The following is a 22,243-nucleotide window of genomic DNA, read 5'->3' on the forward strand; positions in this document are numbered from 1 at the left end:
GACCTCCAAGGTTGGTCACCGCCCAGAGCCTGCCTTCCCTTTGATGAGCAATTAAAACCCCAGAATAGCCCATTGTTTAGAGTCAGGTGCCTGGACCCTGTATTTATCTCCAGTGTGCCGAGTGTGCTCGGGCCCCTGCCAGCCACGTGGTGCGCATCATTGGAACCACCCGGGCCGCTCAACACAGAGAGCCTGTCTCTGGCATCGGGAGACAGCCAGCTCCAAGGGGCAGCAAGAAGGATGAGGAAAAAGCATAAAAGGGAACCAGCTTTTACCAAAAGCCGGGCATTTGACAAATGCTTTTCATATGTCCTCACAAAGGCTATGCAGGATTGGTGTTATCAACCCCATTTTATTGCTGGGAAGTCTAAGGCTCAAAGAGGTCACCTTCCCATGGGACTTCCTCAAGCTTGCAGAGCTTCTAAGGGACAGAGATGGGATCTGAACACAGGACTGTCTGGCCCCAAAAACCCAAGCTTTTTCACTGTGCTGCTTAGTGTCAGCTGGGTGGTGGTGATGGTTGGCCACTATCAGCCCAGAAAGCTATACCTCAGCAACTGCCAGTGAGCGAGCTAGAGAGGGAACTAGTAGACCCCATGGATGCTGTCGTGGGCTCTGCATTTGCAAATCACCAGCCTTGATTTCTGGCCTCTTCCTGGCCTGTCCATACCCTCTGCCTGTTCTTCTGGGTCCTGTCAAATCTTACCTCCTCTCGGAAGGAGATATCACGGCCAGCCATAGGCCTGGGGCTACCAAGTGAGAGAAGCCGGGAACTTGTGGTCAATCGTGTGCAAAGGGAAGGAAGGGCACTAGAAGGCCAGCCCAGTGGGTGGCAGTGGGGACTGCAGTCTAGGCCTGCAACAGAGCGGAGAGTCCAGAGAAAAGGGCCGACTCAAGGTCGTCTTCCAGGCACTACCACTTACCAGCCAAGTGACCTTCAGCAAGCTGGTTGATTTCTCTGGTCTTCAGCTTCCTTATCTGTAAAATGAGAGTAGCGATGGTGACTACATGATAAAGCCCTCTTTGGGGAGTCTGTGAAGTAATCCATGTCAAATTCTTAGCTGAGAACCTGGCAGGAAGCAGGTTCTTAAGAAGCTATGATCAGCTGCCATCCTATGGTGACCACTGCTGCACAGCCACAGGGACTGGGGAGTCAGGCTTGGGGTATGAGGCCACGGCAGGACACAGCACCAGTGCCCAGGAATAAGGTGGGTGCTTGGCCTTGGGAATGAGACAGGCACATAGTTTCTAGACACAGGACACAATATTAGGGCAGGGAAGCCTGGGTGGGGGCTCTTTAGATGCCCCTCATTGTGAGAGGGAGGACTGGACTGAGAGCAAGGGGTAGGACTTCACTGGCTGGTTGGCGCAGGGGACCAGCCATTGGAAGAGCAGAGATGGGGGAGAGGAGAGTCAGACCCTCACTGAGGGCTTAGAGTTAGAGCCATTCCATAAGGCTCTGAAGAATTCATTGACCATTTTACATGTGCTTGTCTTTTTGAAGCATAGCCATGGGATGTCAGAGCTGGCGCGACCTTAGAGATGGTGTTGGCTGCCCTGGGTCACACAGCAGGATGACAGAACACCCTTGCTCTTCTCTGTGCTGCTGTTTTCCTTTTGGTCACATGAAGAGGGTACACTTTTAGAATCTTTCCAGTCCTGAAAATGACCCCCAGGGACTATTTTCGGGTTTGGCTCCGTGCTAGGAGAGGGGAGGTGGGAGCTCTGAAAAGGCAGAGCGCGCAGATGAGAAATGCAGCAGGAGGAAGTGACCAATCCCCAGGCTGATGCGTGAAGAATGGGATGGAGGGCAGAGTGTTGGTCCAGCTGTTACCACCTTGAACTTGAGTAGAGCTCTCTTCAGGCATTAGGGTTGCTTGCATGTTGACTCAGATTGGCACAGCTAGAAACTTCCCTAGGGCTTTCTCAGCTCCTGGTGGAAGTGGGTTCTTAACCAAAAGTCCCTACCTCCCCCTGCCCGACTCCAGACACGTCCCTCCAAAGTGCCTATTCATCACCTGAGCTGAACCTGGCTAAAGCCAGCAGAATCTTAGTTCCCAGTGGGCCAGCAGAGGCTGCCATTGGCCCGATTGCCCTGAACTCTGCATCTGGCATTCCTATGGATGGCAGTGGAGGGCAGGAGTTACTGAGCTGCACACTCACCTAAACTTTGCCATGTCAATGACTCGGCATAACTGGATTTGCCTCTTTCTGCCTCAATTTCCCGGCCTAAGACTCCAATTATCTGCAAAGCCAGAGCCCCACATGAACTCCAGTCCTCAGTGAGCCCCTGGCTGGTGATCACCATTCCACCCAAACCCCACTTGGGGCTGGGTTCTGTTCTCCGTGTCCTCAAGCTACAGGCTGGGTTCCTGCCCTAAACAAGGAAGATTGTCAGGAAATGACACTGCCTTTCTTCTGGCCTCAGAGATTGCTACTGCCTGGAGGCTACCTCTGTCCTACCTGTGAATGGCCCTGCTTGGACCCACTAAAGGCCTGCCCCACTCACTGGATGCTCCTTTCTCTGGGCTTCCACCTGACATGACCCAGATGCAGCTGTCCTAGCCTGGTGCTGGGGTGCCCATTCCCAGGTTTAAAGCTCTGGTTGGGTATTAGGAGGCTTTGGGTTGCAGGTAACAGAAAGCTAACTACAAGGGTCTTACGCAATAGGAGTTTGACTCCAGAAGGTGGAGGTGGGGATGGTTCAAAAGCTGAAAAACCTACGGCCCAGACATCCAGGATCCAGGCACATTCCAGCTTCCCCCTTGGCCAGCCTCACCTCCATAGCTGCAGTGTCATCACCCAAGGCCATGGGTGGCTGGCACAGTCCAGGGCCATATGCCACATGGTGGTGGAAGGTGCAGAAGAGGAACGTCTTCCCCAGATTCTCTTTTTATTAGCAAAGAAACTCTTTCCCAGAACCCCTGAGAAAGGCTTCCCTTAACTAGAAAATGGAAGTAATTGACCCTGCTGGCCAGAACTGAGTCATATGAGCCAGTCACTGGAAAATGGAATGGAGTTTCATTCAGTTCTGAGCTCACCCCAAGAAAAGCAGCCTCCGACAGCAGAGAAGACATGGGGGTGACATGGCTACTGGGTTGCTTCTAGTACTTAACTGGAAGTTTTCTTGTTTGCAGTTTTGGTGCCAGAGCTCCTGGTCATAGCCCTTTGTGCCAAAGGAAACAATTTGACTTACTCCTCTCAGAATCCATTAGGGCTCTTCAGTGTAAGCAGCATACGCTGACTTGAGATAACTTAAGCAAAGAGGGAATATATCAGAAGGATAATGAGAATCTTACAGAATTGACAGGAAGGCTGAAGAAGCAGACTCAGAAAAGGATCCAGGGCCCCTCCAGGGACCAGAAAACAGGAACTAATCAGAAGTGGTCTTGTCATGGCCACAGAGATGGAAGAATGAGCTCGCAGAGTCTGGGCCTGGCAAAGAGCATCTGAGATGCCTGGCTCAGGCTCATGCCCTCCCCTTGGTTGTGAGAAAGCAGGAAGCCCTGATTCACTGTCAACCAACACCAGGAGAGTTGATTTCCCCAAATGAAATCAGAATGCTATTGCCAAAGTGGGGAGAAGGGGTGCCAAGTGGGCAAAAGTCAACAAATGCCCACCACGGTAGCACATGGTGCTTGACCCAGAGACAGAGATTGCCTGGCATGCCTTCCCATGTGGAGGTAAACAGTGCACAATCTCAACTGCATGGGGCTGGCCACTCAGAGCGGGAGGCACATGAGCACTCTCTCAGGTCCCCACAAAGGTAGTCCCTCCCTAATGTCACCCTGATAGGATAGAGGATTCTATCGAATCCTTCTAGAGGCTCCCTGAGCACTCACCTGGGGGATGGCCCCTCCTGGCATCTCCCAGTCACTCTAGAAATTCTAACAAGTCTTCTGTTCATCAGCTACTGGTTTCAGCCCCAGAACATCCCTGAATCTTTCTTCAAGCCTACATGAATTGAAGGTCAAACCCCAGGCTTACTGACCCCAACAGGCCAGGGTTCGGCCTGGCCAGGTCTATTGCTGCAGATAGCAAACCATTATGAGCATGTATTCATTAGGGCAGGTAAGGTGCTAAGCACTTGGCATGCAGTAAATCATTTTATTCTTCCAGCAACTCTATCATATATGGCTATCATTTTCCTTTTCTACAGATGAGGAAACTGAGGTTTAGAAAGAGTCAGTAACTTTCTCATGGGCACAGGTAATAAGTAGAAGAGCAGGATTCAAATCTGACCCCAGATCCCCCTCTTAGTGACTTCACTGTACCATCTACACCCCGCTCCCAATAGGCTTCTTGTTCTTCCCTCTTGGAATGAAAATGGATCCAAGACCTTGGTTCACATAGTTGTCCTCTAGGTGTTTCCACCCACCAGAGACCCTCCTCACCTGTCCTAGTACCCGGACTTGAGCCTCAGCATTGGCCTTTTAAGAGCCTTTGAAACTGCTCCAGAACTGCCATCTGAGAGAGAGTAAGTCCTTTCTTGCCGCACCCAAGGCCCTCCATGGAAGCATAATCATAAGTTGCACTTTTTAATTTTCACAACGAAATCTTGTCATTGCCTTCGTGGTAGTTCTGGTTTCTAAAGGACATGGCTCTGCCTTCTGTGGGTAGCAGAGTATCCTTTGCTTCTCCTGCCAGTGCCCTCGACTTGGCAAAAGACCAGGGATGCAGCAGGTGCCCTGGGGATGGTCTAATGCAGCAGTTCACCAGCTGGGCTCCAAGAAGCCCCAGAGGTCCTGCAGAACCCCTTCAAAGGGCAGCCCCGGGGGAGCTGAGGGGAACAGAATGAAATATATCCAGCTCAGCCTCCACCAGAGCACCCTACCTTTATCTGTCTTACACACTGATCTGCAATTTAAGGGTTATTTTCTAAGAAAAGATTCTCTGGCTAAAACTCACTGGTCAGCTAGGTACATTGATGCTTTTTTCTACACAATTCTGCAATGTTTTCCTTGAATTGAGCTCCTATGTCACCCTGGCCACTAAGAGAGTTGCCTTTACAGAACCATAGCTTAACATTCTTTCTTTGACATTGTTAGAGAACCAATAATCAGGACTTGCTGTCTCTGTGGGCAACACCTCAGCACATCTGCAGAACAGTAGAGAAAGTTGTCCATTGTGTTGCTCAGAAACTCCTTGAAACAAAGACCCTGGTGACTAATTCCTCTCCAAAATCTGGCCAGGAGAGTTTGACTTTCCTAGCTTCCTGGTCCCCTCCTACTGCCAGACAATTAAAACCCATCTTTCCTCTTTACTGTGGCCACTAATATGCCCAGAGCATATTCAGCTAGGCATTTCTCTTTTTAAAATACATGTATTCCAGCCTGGCACGGTGGCTCATGCCTGTAATCCCAGCACTTTGGGAGGTGGAGGTGGGAGGATCACCTGAGGTCAGGAGTTCAAGGCCAGCCTGGCCAACATGCTGAAACCCCTCCTCTACTAAAAATACAAAAATTAGCCAGGTGTGGTGGTGTACACCTGTAATCCCAGCTACTAGGGAGGCTGAGGCAGGAAAATTTCTTGAACCTGGGAAGCGGAGGTTGCAGTGAGCTGAGATCGCACTTCAGCTTGGGCAATAGAGTGAGACTCCATCTCAAAAAAAAAAAAAAAAAGTAAATAAATAAAAATAAAACACATGTATTCGGACACAACAATAAGAACAATAAACACCGGGAATCCTAAAAGGGGACAGGGAGGAAAGGGGGAAAGGGTTGAAAAACTACCCGTAGTGTACTATGTTCACTACTTGGGCAATGAGATCATTTGAAGCCCAAACCTCAGTATCACAAAATATACCCATGTAACAAACTTGCACATGTACCCTGATTTGTCCTGCAGGCTGTCAACCTCTGACATAGCTGTACCCTAGTTTTCAACGGTAGGTTCACCCTTTCCATGTGTTTGCACAGTCGTGTCCCAATAAAACTTTATTTACAAAAACAGGCTAGCAGTTGGATTTGTCCTACAGGCTGTCAACTCCTGATAATAGCTGTACCCTAGTTTTCAGTGGTGTGTTAGCCCTTTCCATGTGTTAGCACTTAGATTTGCTGTCGGTATTCAATGTCTCAGTATTAGAAGTAAGACCGCATGGAACTTGCTTAGAATTTTTTTTCTTAGACTGTCTTCCTGGGAATTGGGATGACGACGCCCAGAAGTGTGGATATTTGTGAGGCAAAGTTCTTGATGCACACTCTGACGCTGCCTTTCAAACGCACTCTGTCTATTTTCACTACGAGCAGCGATGTGAGAGCACCCATTTCCTCACACCCCGTGAGCACCAGACAGTGTTCTTCCAAACATTGGCTTCCAGCACCCCCTGCTCCTTTACATCTGCTTTTGCTTTTGTCCAGTGTTTTGAGCCTCGGTCTGCACTTTTGTTCCTTAATCTTCCTCACATCCTTTTTGGAAGTAGGTAAGATACAAGCAAACAAGTTTCTGGGTTTTCTAGGTCTGTCATCCTGGGGTCAAGTTCAGGGAGTGGAAGGAGCCAGGGAGAAGCAGAGTCCTGAAGATCCAGTGTGGACGGCGCAGGCTGGTAGGGCTGACAGCTGTCCTTCTCTGCTGGACGGAGAACACCCTCTGCCAGGGGTACTGAGGGAACTTCCAGAGGCTGCATCATTATGGGCCAGGCCAGGGTGGGGAGATGAGAGCATCTTGGAGAGAAAGAAACAACATGGTGGGAAGGGAAGGAAGTGAGTTTTGGCATCAGATGGGCACAGGCGTCCATCCAGGCTGCATGAGTGAGCCTGGACACGTTCTCTTGCCTCTTTGAATTACCCATTTTGTCATCTGTAAAGGGCATGAAAAAGGTCAACTGCACAGAATTGTCATGAGGGTTCAATGTGAGCCTTTATACCAGAACCTCACACAGTGCCTGGGCACATAGAAGGACTTGATGTGTCTTTGTTAAATTGAATTACCTTGCATACCACTATCTTAGGAGCAGTGGGAAATTGATAATATGAATATTTTTAAAAAGAGTCTATGAATCCAGTGCCCACCACATGGTAGGCTCTAAAATAGTAATTGATGGGTGAATGAATGCATGGAACTTTGAAGTCAAACAGCTCCAGCTTTGTCATTTACTAGTTCTATGATCTTCACAATGCCTTTCCCTCTGTATGGTTCAGCTTCCTTTTCTGCAAAATGGGTCTGATGAACAAGGATATTGACATGTGCTCACAGATAAGGAAACAGACATGGGCAGCTAAATGGTTTGACCAGGATCTCATGGCTGGTGTGTGGCAAGATTCAAGTGCTCACCACAGGCTCATTGTGAAGTCTAAACGAGGCAAAGAATTCACTTCTGGCTCGATGGATGTTAGCTCCTCCCCATAGGCAGGACAGGCTGCCAGCCTTGGGATCTTAGTGGGGGAAACAGACTAAAGGAAGGGTCTGTAGCCACCACAGGGACTGGGACTGACTCAGAGGCAGCTGCATGCAGGCTGCTAGTTGCTGGCACTGGCGCTTGCAAGGAACTCTTCTAAGCTGATTCTCTGGAGACCACCTTTCCCAGGAGCCCATTTCCCAAGCAGCTGTCTCGCCTCCACAGAGCCCAGTTCATGCTGAAGCCAAATAGAGGATTTGCCTTTTCATAGCAGCCTTTTGGCCTAGAAGGTGGAGCCTGGGCTATACAAATGAGTCCACCCCTGGTGAAGGCCCCCAAAGCCCCTGACAGGGAGAGAGCCGTAGAAGCAATGCTTAGCACAGAATGAGTTGGCCCGTAGGATGAGCTGCTGTTGATCCTGTAAGCTCATTGTTCCTGTGGCTGTGGACTGGGCCCAGGTGCAGGAAGCTTCACCTCCTGCATATGACATTTAATCTACCCAACATCCCTTCAAGGTAGGTATGAGTATTCCCATTTTACAGATGAGGATACTGAGGCAAGTACGGGAGGTAAGTATACAACCAGTGAGTGACAGAGCAAGAGGGAAGACTTGAATTTGAGTGTCTGACTCTAAAACCTGTATTTCTAACCATGAGTCACATTTACTGCCAGTTGGTGGACAGGCCTTTGAATCCTGGAATCACGAATCTCCTCCCGCCTGGATCTGTGAGCAAGGAACTGAGGGACTCCAGTTTCTTTGGGGCCAGAGCTTCAGCTATTCTTTTGCCTTGCCCAATAATACTTAAGCATAGATATTTAATAATACTTAAAGCATAGATATTTACTTCTTTACAGAAAGTATTTTATCCATTCAACAATCCAATAAATGTTTATTAGGGATTTTTTATGTGCTGGGTCTTATGCTAGGTGCTGGAGATACATCACAAATAATAATTGCAACTAATCCTTACTATGCACCAGGCACTGTTCTAGGCATTGTACATGGATTAGATCACTTAATCCTCACAACAACCCTATAGATAGCTATTATCCTTTCTTTATCGAGGAAGAAATTGAAGCACAGAGATGTTAAGTAATTTGCCCAGGGTCCCACAGCTATTAAGTATCAGAATCAGGATTGCGACGCATGCAGTCTGGGATCAGAGTTCATATATTTACCTGCCCCCACACTGTTAGGGCTCTCATTGTCTCTGCCCTTCTGGAACTTAGAGTCTTTCTTTGCCAATAGTCATGTTAAAATAACACACACAAAAATTTAATTCAGTTTTGTTTGCTGAGAATCAAGAAGGAATGATCCTGGATTTGTAAAGTGCTTGACATCAACAGGACCAGCAGGAAGGAGTCAAGATCATGAGCAGAACCTTGATCCATTTCCCACTGTGACCTTGACAGCTGAATGTCCTTTGTCAAGCCTTGTCACCTCTCTGGGCCTTCATCTCTTTACAGAATGGATTGTCAGTAATGTACCTATTCTCTTCTTCCCAAAATTTTCATGGAGACTAAATGAGGTGGCAGATGGAAACAAGATTTCACAATAGGAAAAAGCACTGGGCAAGGGTTTGTTATTCAAAGTGAAAATTGGGTGTCAGTGTGATGAATAAGTGAATGAATGAATGAATGAATGGTCCCAGCAGTCCTGCAGCTTGGCTCCATGGGTGACAAAGAGCTCCCTTCAGGACATCTGTTGGGGGTTTTCAGGGTCCTAACAAGGCTCTTTACCCTTGACCATGCCCCTTGAGTTATTTTGCACTTGATTTGTGTGAACCTCCAAAACTGTTTTAGCAAACATTTATTAATGTCTGCTGGGAGACCAGCCTTGTGCTAGACTCTGCAGGGAGACAGAAATGAATTTTCAATGGCTATGCCCCTAGGGGCTCACAGGTCAGGAGGAGAAATTATATTAATAATAACGGTAATAATAATAACAATAACATGAACAATAATAACCTGTAATAGCTGAGCATTTTCCACATGACGGATGTTGTATTGAGGTTTTATGTACATCAGTTCATTTAGTCATTACAGTTCAATGAATTACTAAAAATACAGCTCCCATTTTACATATGGGGAAACAAATTCAGAGAGGTTAAATAACTTACCTAAGTTCACACAACTCTGAAATTGCAGAGCTGGGCATGAACCAAAGAAAGAAAATGTGGATACAAATAACTCTATTATAAAGTATTATAAATGTGGATACAAATAACTCTATTATAAGGTACTATAAATGTGGATACAAAAAACTCTATTATAAGGTAGAAACTGCTGTATACCCTAGTAGAGAGACAAGGAAAGGCTTCTGAAGGTTCAGGAAGAGAAGGGAAGCAAGATGGTGCTGGTGGTGCTGCTGCTGTTGTTGATAGTAATGACATTGATGTTGATGGGGATGATGATAATCCTTGGGTGCCCGTTTGTTGAGCTTCTGCTTTGTGCCAGGCTCTTACCTGGGTGCTTTCTACTATCTCATTTACCCCTCATAACAACTTTCCAATGTCAGTTACATCTGCATCTTGCTCTTGAGGACTCAGAGCTGGAGGAAGACGAGATGGCCTCCCTAAGGGCACACATCCAGTGTTACCTGGGCTTAAGCTTAAGTGTACCTCACTGCAGAGCTGCAGCTCCTTCCTGAACCAGGATCCCTAACCTTTGAACCAGTGGGCTGGGCATCTCAGAGATGCTCCATAAATGTCTGTTGAATGAATGAATATTGAATGAATGGATCCCCAAGGGCTCAAAGCCTTAAGCCCAGAAGACATAAATAACATGTCTCAAATGAATATGTGTCCAACTGTAATTTAAACATATGTAGTGGTGCTGTAATTACTAAAATACAAGTTAATTGCAAAGCATTAGTTCATTGTAACTTTTGTACTGTTTATTTTCTCAATGAGAAGATAATAGGTGTACAGTTACCATCAGGAGGAGTTTGGAGAAATACTTTCATACAAAGAGAGGTCATTGTGCCGAAAATGGTAGGAACATTCTGCCATCCTGCATGGCTTAACCAAAGTGCTTTGCCCAGCACCTGGCACAGAGGTCACTTGGAGAAGGGAGACAACCCACCAGCCTGTGGCATTTGTGCTGGGTCTACACCCGCCTTTCTTACTGGATCTAGGCTGTTACACTCAGAGACTTCATCTCTATGAGGACCTGACGCCAGCATCTAACAACCTTCCCAAATGGCAATGCTTGCATGAATGAATGAATAATGAAAGCAAGAATGAGTGAATGACAATGAACGGTGCTTAGGGAACCCACAAAGGGTGTTTTCCCCGAGGAGTGTTTGAATGTGGGAGTTCCTCCAGCCTCAGGCCTGAACACAGGACCAGCATAACTGTGGGGTTCCCAGGGGCAGACAACTTGTGACTTTCAGCTCTGTACTGGGATTTTGAGACTGTGGTTTCATCCCCAGGGACCTGATCTTGACCTTGTCATAACCATGTTGGAGAAGGGGTGGTGGCTGGGGCCTTGCTTTCAGCAAGGCTGTGCTCTCCATTTTTGGATGCATTTTTCAAACTCAGATGAAAGTTGACAGATGGCGGTGGCGTAATATTCTCACTTTCTCTACTTCCCACAGGCCTCCCTCCAACACAGCTCTCCAAGCTTTAGAAATCTCTGACACATCTCGACCATGAGACCACGGCTGGCTTTTGGCAGGTGAGCCCTCCCCATCCCTCATCACACCACAGGACACAGGGCAGTTTCAGCATAGCCCAAAGGCCACTAGGCTGTGTTTTGAGGCCAGGAGGTAGACAGGAATGACCTCAGCCTCGGGCAGGAGAATGGAGCCCCACATGCTACCGAGACTTCAGGAAAAAGCCACCCAAATGTCCCAAGTTCTGCAGCTGGCATTTCTGCAAATGGCAGCATATGGTCATGGGAGAGTCCTGGGCCAGGAGCCAGGGGAAATGCTTCTGACCCCAGGCCTGCCTTTATTGCTCAGGAAAATCTCATGCAAGTGCCTCCTTTCTGGGTCTCTATTTCCTGGTCTGCAAAGTGAGGGAGTGGGACTCGGTGGACCCAGCAGGGCTCAGGCCAAGGCCATGGGCTCTGGGGAGGACAGTAGGGCTGACCCTGCAGCTGTGTACCACGTCCTTAGAACTCAGTCTTCTGTTTGATTGTTCCATGGACTTTACAGCCACAGAGATCCTGGACTGGGCTGTGTGTTCACCATATATGTGTATGTGTGCATTTTGGGGAGGGGCCTGTATTCCTCCTAGTAAACACTGCTGGAAGTCAAACTCAGATGCAGTCATCAGCCCCGTGCCTGCCTTCTTATGACCTCATCATCAGGACATCATTTATTGCCTGTTGTGCTCTATCGTCTGTGCTGGGCACTGAGGCACAGAGATGAACAAGTCATGGCATTGTCCTCAAGAAGCTTCTGCTCCAGTGGAGGAGATCAACGTGCAAATAGCCACAGAACAGCAAAACCTGTGAAGGCAGGAGGGCTCTATTCTTCAGGGTTTGGTTGTGGGGGTAGTTCAAGGAAGACAATTTGAAGGTAACACTTGAACTGGACTTTGAAGGATGAATAGAAGTTCACCAGGTGAAAAATGGAAGAAGAGCATTCTAAGCCGAAGGGACAGCAATTGGAGCAGTGGAGTCGCTGGGATGCAGGGCCCAAGAGGAAGAGGGTGGGAGTGAGGCCAAGAGAGCAGCAGGCCTCTGAAGGTCACCCAGGAGCTTGGGCTGGGTCCTACACAAGCAGGGAAGGGAGACAGTCAGCCCTGTGGTTCTGAGAGAGGCCCCTAGCAGGGTGCGGGAGGGTGGGGAGGAAGGTGGTGGGGAGGCTGAGATGAGAGGAGGTGTACATGTCAGAACCTAAAGAACATCAACAGGGGCCCAGGGCAGAACATCCCGTGCTGAAGTGTCTGTGACCTCAGCTGTCACAGACTCCACCATCCCTCTGCATCCTTTCAGGTCCCCGGGGCCCCATCCTGCATTGGGCTGCCACTCCGGCCACAGGACTGCTTCTCTTCTGCTCTTCCAGCTCCCACTCACTCTCTTCCTTTCCTGCCCCTGAAGGACAATAGGCCACCCCCTCCTGGGCAGCAATTTCGTAAGAATTCAATGCTGTTCCCAAGGCCCCTAAAGACTTCTTTTGATAGCAAGGTTGTCCTAGAGTAGTTTCTGTGTGGTGGGTAATAACTGGCAATTCTATGGTTTTACAGTTTCCTCTCTTGGTAGAACTCAGAACACTTTCACACCTGTTGTCTCACAGGAGTGTAGAAAGAGTAGGTTCTGGGGCCAAAGAGAGCCTTGCTGCAACCCTACCCCCTGCCTCCTTTGAGGAGCAGTGGAACCGTCAGAGCCTCAGGAGGGCCTCTCTGTATAGAACACCCACCTCCCGCGGTGGTGCCAGAGTCAAATGCAAGAGCTCGAGCGAGAAGCCAGCACGGTGCGCACCACGTGGTCAGCACTTACTTTCAGGGCTCCCCTGCCAACTCAGCCCTGCGATGGAGTGGGTGGCAGCTGATGGGCAGGGCTGGCCTAGAGCCACTTGTGAGTTTTGGGTTCAGAAGGTCGTGTGAGCAGTCAGCATGCGTGCCTTAACGGGAGGTCAGGCCAATGGGCTTGACTTTCCTTTGAAAAGTGCGCTCAGCAGAGCTTTCCTGACACCCCTCTGATCCTGGCATTGGTGGATGCTAGGGGCCCAAACAAGAGCAAGTTTGTGCCTTCTCCAGAAGGGACACATAGAGGAATAGCCACACACTGAGAGCAGGAGCAGCCCCACAGGCCCAGGGCAGAAACAAGAGAAGCCCAGGAGAGAGGGAGCTACATTTGGTGGGGGCTGTGGCTAGAAGAAGCATTGTGGGGGTGGAGCGAGGAGTGCTGGCACCCAAAGGATCCATGGGAGTTCTCAGCTCAGCAGGGGGAGGGCATGGGGCCCCAGTGGAGAAAGGCATGGCTTGGGAAACACCAGCGTGTGTTGGCGTGTCAGTAGTTGGTGTTTTTGACATCCTGCCCAGCAGAACTCCCTGTCACAGAGAAGCATTCATGGAAGCTTAGCACACAGCCCCCTCATCAACTTGGTTCTCATCGGGAAGGTCACACCCAGGGTCAGGCCCCACAGTTCAAGGGCAACATTGATGAGCTCCATGATAAGACCAGATAGGCAACCTCTAATGCCTCTAAGACTTTTCTCGATTGGAGTTGAGGGCACACATTCGCTGCAAATGGTGACATAATCCTGGTGATGTTATAACATCTGTGCTGGGTGCTGGGATAGAGATGAATAAACTCAGTCCCTACCCAGGTAGAGACAAGGAGGGAACAGGGCCTCAGACACCTGTACTGCATGCTCATCAATGCTCTCATGGAGGGGTGTTCGAAGTGCTATGGGACCGTAGAGGAGGTAGCAGCCAGAGGAGAAAAGCAGGGTGGGCACCATAAGGAGGGAATCTGCACCAGAGGGTAATGATGAGAATGTTTATAGCAACTGAGGTTTATTGAGCACTTACTACATGCCAGGCACTGTTCTCTAAGAGCTTTACACAGATGTACACTCCACCTGCACTAGTCTATGAGGCAGGTGCTGTTTTCATCCTCTTTTACAGATGACAGCTGATGCACAGAGAGACTGTGACTGGCCCAAATGCACAGGGCTATGAAGTGGCTTAGCCAGGGTGAGCCTAGCCAGTCTGACCCCAGAGTCTATGCTTGAATGACCCTGGGTAGCCTTTCTCTGAGCACTAGAGGCACCTACAGGGTTGATACTATGTCTTTTGCTCTAGCACCTAGCAGGCCCTCAATTAAAATGTGTTCACCAATAAGAATGCACAAATGCCTGGATGAACTGGGCCCTGGAAGACTGAGGGCAGCATATGGGGATAGAGATGGCACTCGTGCAGAGGGAGGAACTGGAGCAAAGGCCTCAGATCAGGGCATCTGGCGTTGCTGTGTGGTGCGGCCCCTCCCGAAGCACTGGAAGACTGAGAGTTTAGACAGCAGCCTCTCCAGCCAACTTCCTCCCCCTCCCCTGTCCCAAAGGCCTGGCACCTGCCAGCCAGTCCTACCTTGGGATTTGCTGTGCCCTTTGTTCCCCCACGTCATGGTTTGTTACCCGTCCTCTCCAAGGTTCCCATGGGCAGATGACCATGACCCCCCAGAGCTAAGGAAGGCGTGCACCTAGAGGGGCTCAGGAAAGAATTCAAAACTCAGTCCCTTAAGAGGTTGCTTTCAGAATGTTTGAGACTTCAAGGAGTGGGGTGTTTTTGTTGTTGTTTTGTCCTGTTCTTTTTTCAAAGGCCCTTCCTTTCCTGAAGCTCAGTGGGCTGTGGGTGGAAAGCTAGGGTTGGGATTTGGCTCCGTGGCTTCTGAACTGGTCATCTTTGAGTGAATCAGTTCACTTCTCTGTACCTCAGTTTCCATCTCCATTAAGTGGGAATAAAACCAACTACAGAATTAAGTGGGGCAAGGCTTGGGGAAACTCCAGTGCAACACCAGCCTCGGTGAAAATCTGCCTCTCTGCTTCCTGCTTTGCTCCTGGGGCCTCCGTCTCCTCCGTACAATGTGGGGTTGGGAAATGTTGATCTTTAACACCAGCCAGCCGCATAAATATATTCACACACATATATACCACCTGTCATAAGCATATGCAATTTAATCATTTTATACATTTCATGGGAATATGTAACATAGCATCTTATTGTGTATTCTTCTGATTACAAAAGTAGTACGTATGTATTGAGAAAATTTTGAAAAGTAGAGGAAAAAAACTCACTACTATTCCACATCCATGACTGGGCCATTTAGTAAATTCCTCTTCCACCTCTTTTTCTATGCACATACACAGATTTTTTTTTTTAATTAGGATTATACTCTGCATTCTATTTTTTAACTCAAGCTGGGCTATTGAACCAGGCTGCTGCACAGGGCTGTCGGTCTCCGTGTCTGGGAGGAACAAGAGGCAGCAGCTGCCACAGCTGTTTGGTGCCCATCTGCCGCACTTCTGCCCGGGTGGCTGCTTGGAGGCATCTGACCTTCGGATGTTCAGTGTGTCTGGCGGGTGCACATCTGACACTAATTTTAGCTTGGCCTCTCAGGCTCACTGGCCTTGGGGCCTGCACATAATGAGTGCCTTACGTAGACAGCTGCCAACGGTGCAGGAAGAAGCATCCCACCTTAAAATGTTCCTCATCACCCGCCAGCACTCTGCTCTTAGAGAACAAGCCAGTTCCCTGTTCCTTCTCCCACCAGGAAGGGGCTGCTGTTGACGTCTGTGGCCCAGCAGGCTGCGCCCCGTGGGCAGGTGGCCCACCAAACACATGCGAGATTGCTTCTTTGGATGGAGTCATGTTTTTACAGGACAGGCTTTGATTGGAGCTGGAACAGCTGAGAGAGACTTCCTGAGACATTGCAGGCTGTGGGGCATCTGAAATGCCCTCGGGGGTGTGGACTGAACTTCAGGTGTCTCACCCTGATGCCTCACATGTGTCAAGTAGGTACAAATGTACAGTGTCATTTGATACCCCATTTTGTCCTGAAGACAGCCCTGTGTATTAGGTGGCAGTATTCCCATTTGACAGATGAGGCAACCGAGGTTGAGATGAGGAAGTCATTTGCTGGAGGTCACACAGCAAGATGGTGGCAGGGACTTGACCATGGATGTGGGTCTCTCACTCCAAGCCCAGGGCTCTTTCTGTTCATCAGCACCATAGGTAAGCAGCTCATCCAGGGCCATAGCCATCTGCTGTGACTCCTTATGTTGGGATTATTTGCCCAAAATGGAAACACTTTAATTTTCACCTGAGAAAGAGTTCACGTTTACTGAAAACAAATATACCTAGTTGGTCTGTTTCTAAAGCACAAATCTAACCATGGCAGGCTCTTCCTTCAAAATGTAGGGTATCTCCCTCTGACCACAGGATGAAGCCTGTATGCCCCCACCTGACATCCAACCTCCACAGCCTGCAGTGGGCTGACCCCCCAAATCTGGGCACCCTCAGCATTAGAGATCTCTACTGTGGCTCTTGGGCAGGGTTGGGGGTTTTCTTTGTGATTCACCTGCTGATCGGAATGGAGCTGCACGAAGCAGGAGGCTCGTAGGCTGCTCATCCCCATGTCCCTGAGGCCTGCACTGGGCCAGGCACAGAGTCAAGTCCAGTAAATGTATTGGCCCCCAACCCATGGTCCTTCATGAGAAACCTGAGCTCTAATCCAGGCTTACAAATAAGCTGAGGCCTGCCCAGCCTCTACCAGCCCGATAAGGAAGTGGCTGCTTGGCGGCACTCCTAGGAGGCGCCTGCAGGGCTGTCTAAAAGCCACAACCCCATGGGCAGGCAAGGGGGAGGACTCCGGAGGGCCATCTCCAGATGGAGACCAACATCCCGCCTCCATGGTGAGTCCTCCACCTCCCCCATCCCTCCACTCCCCAGTCCCATAGCAACCATAATGCCTGTGTGATGTGCCCCCTGCCTGACAGTAGCTCTTTGACTTAAGCTCTTTAGGAATGATTTATAGAAGCGGCATCATACAGCTCTGGGGGAAACAAGTTTTCTAGGGACTGTCTTGGTTTAGTGACAGCAGGACCCTTGCTGTTTGACTCTGTACAGCATTCCCCTCTGGGCCACAGCCCCTCAATCTCCCAGCCTCTGGTGCAGAGGGAGGAACTGGAGCAAAGGCCTCTGGTGGTCTGGAGGTTATTACAGGAGAGGCAAGGTTTTTAGAGTCCCACAGCTCTGGCTTCAGCTGCCCCTACCACTTACTAGGTAGGGTTACATCTCTCTGAGACTCAGTTTCCTCATTTGCAAAATGGGACTAGTGATCCCAACTTTCAGGGTGTGGTATCTTATTGGTAAAAGTCTAGCACAGCGACAGGCACATGGTGAATAATTATATACCTTCTCCTGGAGGCCTTTTAGGGCCTGAGAGCCTGCCTGAGAAATGCTCTGTTGCTTGGTGAGGGTGGCAGTCTCTGGGGACAGGTGTTGGGGCATGTTGCACATGACACGCAGTCTAGTAGTGAGCCACTTCTCTCATTCTGACACATTCTTGGGGGTTTAGCCAAGGACAAATCTTTTGTTTTCTAATGAAAGCCTATGAAAGAGGGTTTTTGTAACTGATTCATTTCATTTCACAATCTGCTTTCCAGGAGGATGTCTTTCATTCACTTGTTCATTCATTCACCCTGCACATATCTCCCGAGCCCCGACAACCTGCCAGGTGTGGTAGGAAATGTACAAATAGGCCATGCAAGGACCCTGCCTTCAAAGGGCTCACTGTCTAGGCAGTAATTATAATTCTGGGTAAAAAAGTGGAGTGGGGCACACAAAAGTCAGAGTGCTGAAAGGGGAGAAAGTAGAAAAGATTCCTGCAGGGCTGAGTAGAAAAGCTTTCACCAAGAAGGTGGTACCAAAATAAGGCAGTTAGAAAGCCTAAAGGGAAAAAGATTTCATTCTCCAAAGAAATAAAAGTATAAAATTATGAAGAATCAACTGAAGAAGGTATTATAAATTGTTCTATAAATAAAATTGAATCTCAAAATCCCCCCAAAAAATTGTTCATAAAATGGTTACGAAGTATATCTGGAAAAATAAACATGGACGAATGGCCTAGAAAAAGTCAGTGTTGGTACAGAGATAGACCTGTGGCTCAAGGAACAGAGAGCCCAGAAGTAGATATCAGTGTGCGTGAGGCTTAGTATGTGAATGCATGGCATCGAGAATTAGAGATGAAAATGCAGGTGATTGCTGTTGTGTTCTAAAGACAACCAGCGAGCTATTTGTAGGGAGGGAAGGGAATGCAACTGGCTCCCTACCTCAGTTCCTACACCAAAATAAATTCCAAGGAGATTAAAAAACATGAAACCATAATGATACTAAAAGAAAGACAACGAGGGAATATTTATGTCATACCGGAATGATGAATGCCTCCTTACATGTAATATCAAATCCAGAAACTGTGAAGGAAAACAATTAAAAACCCTATGGGCAAACACCCCACCGTAATCAGGTTAAAGGATGATAACAAAATAAGAAAAGTATTTCAACATAGGCATGATGGGTGAAAGGTTAGCAGCACTAATACCCAAAGAGGTCTTGTAAGCGAAGTATTAGATAAAGACAAATTGCCAGCGGAAACATGGGCAGAGGCCATGAACAAGCAATTCACAAACGACCAAATACAGAGCATAGAAAGCATGTGAAGAGTCGTCACCCAGGGGCAGAGGATGCACATTAAACAATCAAAGTGTCCTTCGGGGGCCGTTTCAAAGAATGAAAATACTTGGGGAAATGCAGAATGAGGAACAGGAACACCGGAACACTGTTTAGTGGGTCACGAATTGATACACATTTTCTGGAGGGGAGTTTATATGTCAATACTTTCAAATGTCCCTACCTTCCAACTCGGTAGTTCACTTCTAAACAAGTATCCTAGAGTGCCCAGGATTATGTGTGTAGGAAAGCAGCAGAGCATTGGTTAACAGTGTGGAGTCTGAGATCAGAATGACCTTGTTTCAAGCCACCTGGCCCTAAAAAAGTTCCTTAACATCTCTAAGCATCAAAGTCCTCATCTGCAAAGTGGGCATAGTAGTACCACTTTCATAGGCTTGTGGCAAAGCTTAGATGAGATAACACTTATAAAACTCTTAGCAGAGGCTTGGGCCCCTACTAAGTGCTGAATAAATGCTAGCTCTTTTATTATTACCAATAAGGATGTTCATCATAGTATTGTTTGTAATAGCAAATAATGGGACGCAACCAAATTGCCCATCAATAGGGAGCTACTGGTTATTCATCACAGAAATGTGCACAGTGATGCAGCCCTCTGAGGACCCGTATTTATGAAAATGGAAACATGCCTTTGACATATTAACATATGATTTTTTAAAGTATCAAAAGGGTATGGGACATCCATTCCAAATTGCACAGAAGCATACATCCATGTATCTAGAAAAATGTCATTGATCCTTGTTATTCACAGTAGGTATGTTCTATAAAGTCCTCACAAACACAGAATTAGCAAATACTGAACTGTTGCTCCTGGAAGAACTACAGCAGGAGATTCCTGCAAGCCTCTGGTGGCAACGTTTTTGTCAGCTGATCAATATATAACCTTGTTTTATGTGTGTTTCTGTTTTAACATACCTTATTTAACATAGATTGTGGATTCATTAATATTGAACTTAGGGCCAGTAGCACCATAAGTCCTCTCTGAACAAAGCTTACCTAACACAGCGTTTCCTCTGTAAGGCGCGCAGTTGCTCCCCTGGGCTTGGGAACACCGGAAAGCACTTCAGCTCTGTATTTGGAGGCCATTTGAAAAAGTAAAATCGCCAAACAAAAAGTGCAAAACTGTGAAAACTGTCCATAGTGTCCTTTTTGTGGACACTTGTTTATCGTATGGGATCTGAAACTAGAAGACAGAAGGTCGCCTCATTCAGCCTCATCTAGGAACACACACGTTAGGCGACACAAAATTTTCACCACGCTGGGCTCAGTGGCTCGCGCTTGTAATCCCAGCACTTTGGGAGGCTGAGGCAGGTGGATCGCTTAAGGTCAGGAGTTCAAGACCAGCCTGGCCAACATGGTGAAACCCTGTCTCTACTAAAACTCCAAAAATTAGCTGGGCATGGTGGCACAGGCCTGTAATCCCAGCTACTCAAAAAGCTGAGTCAGGAGAATCGCTTGAACCTGGGAGGTGGAGGTTGCAGACAGAGCAAGACTCTATCTCAAAAAAAAAAAAACAAAACTTCACCACTCTGCACATCCACAAATGACTATGAATGTAAGTATTGATTTGGAGGTTACAAATAAATTTGATCAAGTAGATAAATTTGCAAATACAGAATCTATGAATAATGAGGATTGACAGTATCTAAAAAGATAGTGTCTTCGTTCATTCAGGTTGCTGTAACAAAATACCATAAACTGAGTGGCTTAGAAAAACAGAAGTCTATTTCTTACAGTTCTCAAGGCTGGGAAGTTCAAGATCAAGGCAGATTCATGATCCGATGAGGCTCTACTGTCTGATTCATAGGTGTTACCTTTTTGCTGTGTCCTCAAATGGTAGAGGGGATGAGAGGTCTTTCTTTGGCCTCTTTTATAAGGGTACTAATCCCATTCATGAAGATTCTGCCCCCAGAACCTAATCACCTCCCAAAAGCCCCACCTCCTAATACTGTCACCTTGATGGTCAGGATTTCAACATATGAATTTTGGAGGGATACATACATTCAGGCCATAGCAGATGGTCATGTCAGTAGTGAGTCAGGATTTAAGGGGATTTTTTTCTGTCCCTCTTTATACTGATAATGCTTTAACTTTTTACAGTGGGTACATATAATATGATCAGTCAAAGCAATAAAGCTATTTTTAATCTAGAAAGAAAACTTGTTATTGATGGCACTCCATTGTCAAGATAAAAATCCATACTCATTAGAATAATATAGTTAACATTTTTATGTATTGTTTGCTATGTGCCACACAGACTTCTAAGCCCTTGACATATATTAATTCATGTAATGGAATCTTCTCACCAAGAAACTCCATGAGATAGACTGTATTATTATCCCCATTTTATAGTTGAGGCAAAAAGAGGTCAGATAACTTGCTCAAGGTCACAGCCAGTAAGGGGCAGAGCCCAGGTTTGAACCTGGGAAGTCTGGCTCCAGAATCCATGCTTTCTTTTTTTGTTGTTTTTGTTTTTGAGATGGAGTTTCACTCTTGTCACCCAGGCTGGAGTGCAATGGAGCGATCTCAGCTCATTGCAACCTCCTCCCCCTGGGTTCAAGCGATTCTCCTGCCTTGGCCTCCCGAGTAGCTGGGATTACAGGTGCCTGCCACAACACCTGGCTAATTTTTGTATTTTTAGTAGAGATGAGGTTTCACCATGTTGGCCAGGCTGGTCTTGAACTCCCAACCTCAGGTGATCCATCCACCTTGGCCTCCCAAAGTCCTGGGATTACAGGTGTGAGCCACCGCGCCAGGCCAGAATCCATGCTTTCAGCCAACAATATGTAAGTGTGCTCAGTCCCAAGCCTGGCACAGGGCTCTGGAGATGCCCAGGAGGATCTGACCAGGCTCCTGGCCCAAGGCACTTCTGGTCTAGGTTGAAGACAGTGGCAAGGGTGCACCAGGCACTTCAGGCTCGTGGAAGCAGGGTGCTCCCCATCCCAGCCTGAGGACTCAGAGAAGGCATTGCTAGCCCAGCATTCAGTGTCCCCATAGTCTCCTGCCCTTCTTTCTCACTTCTTTGCAGGCACACCCTCCCACCAGGGTGCCCCTGCCATACCCAGCCATCCCCTGCCCCTTGAGCCAGCCATGTCTCTCAGACAAGGCTCAGCTCAAACGCCATCTTCTTTCTCTGACCATCAGGAAGAAGCAAGGGCTCCTTCCCCTGTCCTCCCAACAGCTGATTCCTCTCTGTTTTGGAACTTTATGGTTATTGTCTTTCTACTCACCTGTCCACACTCCCCCGCCATAAGCTGGTGTCAGGAACCTTTTATTCCCAGCACCCAACACAATCCTTGCACATGTTATCCAGCAATACAAGTGTATTGAATGAAGAAATGAACAAACGTGGAAGTATCTAAGATCTGAGACTCCCAAAGACCTAGGCACACGAGATTGTGGCAAAGTAGTTGTTGAAGGCTGCCAAGGCCCCGGAGGACCCTGGAGGGCTGAGCTGTCTGGCTAGAAGCCTCTGTCACCACGGGACTGGGAGGCGGAGCCGACAGGCTGCAGTGCCAACATTAGCCAGGGTGCTCTTTCTGCGGCTTCTGAAGCACCCCCACCCTAGTGAGAAAGACTAAGAAAGGTCCCATTCAACTTGTCTTGGCACTTCTAAGGGAAAGGATGGGGTTTGGATTAGCTGGGCCAGGGACATCTTTTCTAAAATAGCTTCATGCATATTCAGCTGCTCCCTGAAATAGTCGGGCAG

The 22,243-nt window shown here is 48.0% G+C and overlaps 1 protein-coding gene across 7 annotated transcripts in view; it reads left to right on the forward strand.

Moving 5' to 3' along the window:
- HIVEP3 (HIVEP zinc finger 3) overlaps positions 1–22,243 on the forward strand; it is a 542,129-nt gene that overhangs the window by 332,378 nt on the left and 187,508 nt on the right. For all 7 annotated transcript variants that reach the window (XR_012421655.1, XR_012421658.1, XM_015437619.4 and 4 more), the window contains one exon: positions 10,935–11,014. The gene's annotated coding sequence lies outside the window, so the exon portion shown is untranslated. The remainder of the gene's footprint in view (positions 1–10,934; positions 11,015–22,243) is intronic.

The sequence above is a fragment of the Macaca fascicularis genome, chromosome 1, assembly GCF_037993035.2.
Source record: "Macaca fascicularis isolate 582-1 chromosome 1, T2T-MFA8v1.1".
Lineage (NCBI taxonomy): Eukaryota > Metazoa > Chordata > Mammalia > Primates > Cercopithecidae > Macaca > Macaca fascicularis.